This window comes from Helianthus annuus, chromosome 3 (genome assembly GCF_002127325.2).
Source record: "Helianthus annuus cultivar XRQ/B chromosome 3, HanXRQr2.0-SUNRISE, whole genome shotgun sequence".
NCBI classification, from domain to species: Eukaryota; Viridiplantae; Streptophyta; class Magnoliopsida; order Asterales; family Asteraceae; genus Helianthus; species Helianthus annuus.
The window spans coordinates 101985435-101990113 of NC_035435.2; the positions used below are offsets into that span (position 1 = coordinate 101985435).

The 4679-nt window shown below is 36.6% G+C and overlaps 1 long non-coding RNA gene and 2 other non-coding genes across 3 annotated transcripts; all 3 read left to right on the forward strand.

The window, feature by feature from the left end:
* LOC110930535 lies at window positions 1–3894 on the forward strand. The gene is made up of 3 exons (XR_002587886.2): window positions 1–136; window positions 3353–3538; window positions 3652–3894. It is a non-coding gene; the product is annotated as an uncharacterized LOC110930535 (long non-coding RNA).
* LOC118490933 lies at window positions 998–1193 on the forward strand. Its single transcript, XR_004890158.1, has one exon. It is a non-coding gene; the product is annotated as a U2 spliceosomal RNA (small nuclear RNA).
* Window positions 2407–2602, forward strand: LOC118491073. The gene has a single exon (XR_004890296.1). It is a non-coding gene; the product is annotated as a U2 spliceosomal RNA (small nuclear RNA).
* Window positions 3895–4679: the final 785 nt, after the last annotated feature.

Consider the following 4679-nt stretch of genomic DNA (forward strand, 5'->3'; position numbering starts at 1 on the left):
CATCACCGACTCGCTTTTCCCGCCATACCGATACCTACACAGACACGCTCGCATTGTGCTAACAACGACTTCAACGCCATATATTCATTCACTCACTCACCGTTACTCTTAATCACTATATCATTCATCTGATCAGGTACATTTGCATCTTCTGTAACCTAAATCTGATGGTCCTGATGATTAGGTTTATTAATCAGGCGTTTTTGGTGCTGATTTGTGATTTGTTGATAACATGATCACTTCTAGAATTAGGATAACCTAGTGATCCGACATTTTTCAGGTTTATTAATTGGGGAAATTGTCTGCCTCTTGCCAATTTCAACTTAATGTTGCAGTTAACAACTCAGTAGAGTAATATGAGTGAACGAATAAATATTTTTATATGATACAGCAGTAGCTTGTTCGATGTCTGTAAGAAAATGATAATGTCGTGCCTGGGTCGAGTTCCCTTGAGTGATGAATAATGTCTCTTAACAAAATGATGCAAGTTGCTGAGGATGTGGATTATATGTATTTACTAATTACTTTTGTCACTGATACGGACGGGGGCGGTCAAGTTTATGAACTATTTGCTATGAACAAACATGTTACAGTTGTAGTAAAGGGTATTCATTTATGTGAATCCACCTAGCAGTCAATAAGTCCTATTATCATTGATGATTGCCTTTTTTTAGGTTCATTGGATGTACACACACAAGGCAAGCAAGCAAACTCTACAAGCAAATGGATCGTAATTCTATCAGCCAGCCCTTTAGCAAATTAGGATATCTGAATTTATCAGGGTTGGATTGATAAGAGAGTGCATAAAATGAACTGTTAAAGCTAGCTAGTATTATTAGGATTCATGCATTAGAAGAAACCAAAACAGATCTATGGAATTAGATATTATTGAGAAAGCAAGGGGAAAAAGGTGTCACCGAATCCCACATCGGCTGAGTGAAGAGTACAAAGATGCAGAGGGAGTCTATATAAACAGCAGCCCAAGGAAGGAGAAAGCATACCTTTCTCGGCCTTTTGGCTAAGATCAAGTGTAGTATCTGTTCTTATCAGTTTAATATCTGATATGTGGGCCATCGGCCCACTCGATATTAATCTTATTTTTTATGGGGAAAGACCCATCACAATAGCTTGCTATTGGGGTCTTTGAGCGTCGCCTTGGCGTTGCACTACTGCCTTGGCCTGGCGCACCCCTCCAATTTGCAGTTTTAGTACTGTTAATGGTAGAGAATTTATCAGTAAAGTGATGACTTTTAGTATTAGCTCCTTCTGTTAATCTTTTCAAGCATCTGTTTTTTTTTTATATTTATTTTTTACTATTTTGACAAAGAAAGAAACAGGGAGTTATGTTTTTACGGATTCCTTTTGTAGTCAGTAGTCTGTAAACTGGTAGGATTTACTGTTCTCACGTGCAACCACACCATAGCATATCACCGAACTAATCCGTTGGCACGTTATGGTAGGCAATCTGTTTTTATTGTCAGACGGGTTTCATTCACTTTTTTATTTTTGAATTCTTCTGAACTAGTCTTGGCTTCCGAATACGTCTAATAACTGCATTGATGCTTTCCTTTATCAGTTCACCTTCTTTCTCTTCAAAATGTTGGTTCTCCCATCTTATACATCCTTTACAGATTCTACCATCTTGAACCACGGCCCAAACCTTCCATTGAAAACCCGAGCATTCCTACAACTCCACAAGGTCCATAGCTTGAGCTCAAGGTTGCCCACTCGTAATATTTATAATCAATAAATCGAATTCTTTATCTCTAACCCTGATAACTATTGTGATGGCTATTATAATGGTAGAAAACCTTTATTAGCATTCGGAATGAAAAATGAATTTATCCTAAATCTTTCTGATATTCTTCTAAATTATCTGTTGTCCCTTCTGTTTCTCTTCAATTATGTTATTACACTTAGCAGCCAAAAAGTTCTGTTATTGAGCTAAACGGACGGGACAAAGAAACTTACAAGCAAATGATTGTAATTCTATCTGCCATTTAGTAAATTTGGATATCTGAATTCATTAATAGGAGTGTACAGAATCACAGGTGATAGTTTCTGTATAGCCAGTTATCAGGGTTCGAAAAAAAGAATTCAGTTTATTGATAAGAGAGTGCGAGTGAGCAACCTTGAGCTCTTCGAGGTTGAAAGAGTGATTTTCAAGGTGTGGACGTTTGGTTATGGATTATGCCTGTTATAAGTCAGGACCTGGAGGGTTGATTTAGAGTCAACCATTTAAAGATCTCAAAAAGCTAGTATTAACTAGGCACTAATTTATGATATCAAGTCCTGAAAAAAAAACCAAAGGGTGAAAAGGTGTCTCAGAATCCCACATCTGCTGAGTGAAGAATACAAAGATGAAGAGACGGTCTATATAAACAGCAGCCCAAGAAGGGAGAAAGCATACCTTTCTCGGCCTTTTGGCTAAGATCAAGTGTAGTATCTGTTCTTATCAGTTTAATATCTGATATGTGGGCCATCGGCCCACTCGATATTAATCTTATTTTTTATGGGGAAAGGCCCATCACAATAGCTTGCTATTGGGGTCTTTGAGTGTCGCCTTGGTCTTGCACTACTACCTTGGCTTGGCGCACCCCTCCAACTTGTAGTCAAGTTTTTAATAGTTTAGTAGGTAGTCTTTAATAGTTTAGTAGGTAGTCAAGTTTTTAATGGTTTAGGAGCGTCGCCTTGGTCTTGCACTACTACCTTTGCTTGGCGCACCCCACCAATATTCAGTCAATTTGTTAATCCTGACTTTTCTAAATATGGATGCTTCTTTATTTTGTTTTAGCATCTGTTAATCTTTTCAGGCATCTATTTTTTGTTTCACTATTTTGAGGATATGATGGATGTCTTTTGTAGTCGGCACATGTAGCATGAGTGAATAACAAATCTTTATATTTTGCATTTGTTTGCTGTGAGAAGTTTGTATTTCAACAATTGCCAAACGGTTATTCATGTATTAAGGTTCCTCTTTGATAAAATTGGTTAAATTAGGTGGCACGTTTATTGGTTAAGAGAGAATTTATCAAACTCCCTAGATTCAACATAATAATCAGCAAGAGATATACCATACAAGTATCAAAATCACTTAAGTTATCACAACCTAGGGCCTTGCTAAGAGGTAAGGCTATTTTCACAATGCTATATCCTTCGGGTGGGCTTTTAGAGAGATGCATTTGAATTTGACTTTCATGGTCGTACAAATAAATCAAGGGTCATGTTGCTTGGCATATGTCCTACACTGCACAACTAGGTTCTTGTACTCATGTATGTTCTTGATATTGTTGTCTTTTAACTCCATTTAAGATGCTATTTTTTGAAAGCTCAACAAGTTTCAACAATGCAGGGTTTGTTGGTGACCCCTTAAATAGGAACATGTTTGTTTCTCTTTTCTATTCTCTGAGACGTGTTGCCGATGAAGTAAAGAAGTGGCGTCCGTCCTGCTGGAGCTGAGCGTGGATATACTTTTCTCAAGTACAATCTCATCATAACATGTCATCTTACTAATCTATTGGCATGTTGTGCACAGTAGGTAAGCTGTTTTTATCGTCACTAGTCTGTAATTACATTCTTTACTACTAACTTCTCTCACTAGTCTTGGTTTCTAATAACTCTAATAACTTTAGTAATGGTTTCCCTAAACAGCCAAGATCAAGAATGGAGAAAGCATAACTTTTGTAATGGTTAATCGTGACTTTACTTTTCTCAAGTACAACTTCACAGTAGCATATCACTGAACTAATCTGTTTGCACGTTATAGTAGGTAAGGTATTTTACAGAGTTGGTGTTGATATACCTGAAGAAAAATAGCCCTAGAGGCTCCAAGTATTCATGACATTTTCATTTGTAATATTACATTCCTCCTACAAATAAGAGATAGCAGAAGCATTGCTTCTACAAATGTTCCTTTGCTATTAATTTTGAAACCCAATAAAAAATTACTTCGCACGTACTTTTGAATTAATTTAGTTTTTATTTATTTGATATAATTATTTTTTTTATTAAAAATGGTTGGTTACTTGATTTGAATCCTTTTATTTTTTGTTTTTAATACCTAGATATCATACTTGGAAAAGGCAAGGCTAGGGACCGTTCTATATTTTCGCGCTCAATCTCCTTGGCATTTTGAAGGTGGTGCACAGGACCAAGGTGAGGTGGTTCCTATGCATGTGTATAGCCATCACAATAGTTAATAGGACTTGGTACGATTGAATAGTCAAGGGTTAAAAGTGTAATATCAATAGTAAGTCTAGTGTGTAAAACAAGTGATTGTTGAAGGACTAGAATGGTAAATATTTAGTTAGTTAGTTGTTAGAAGGTAGTTGGTAGTTAGAGGGTGTAATAACAGGATGTAACAGTCATAGTTGGTTAGCTAGTCATAGTTGGTTAGCTTGATGATACTGAAATCCTCTCTTTCTCTCTAGATTCTCTTCATTCTTATCAAGTGGTATCAGAGCTGTTCAATCCTTGGACACTCTTGTGGCGAAATCCTTTCGATAATTCGTTCAATTCAGTCTCAATTTTGTTCCAATTCAGTTGGAGTTTGGTACAATCGTTTCATTTATGTAGAAATTGATCAATTGTTCGTTCAATTTCAGTTCAATTCAAACTCGATTTTGATCATTCTTTCGATCGAAATCAATCAACAATAGCTACGAGGGGCCAGTAGTTGT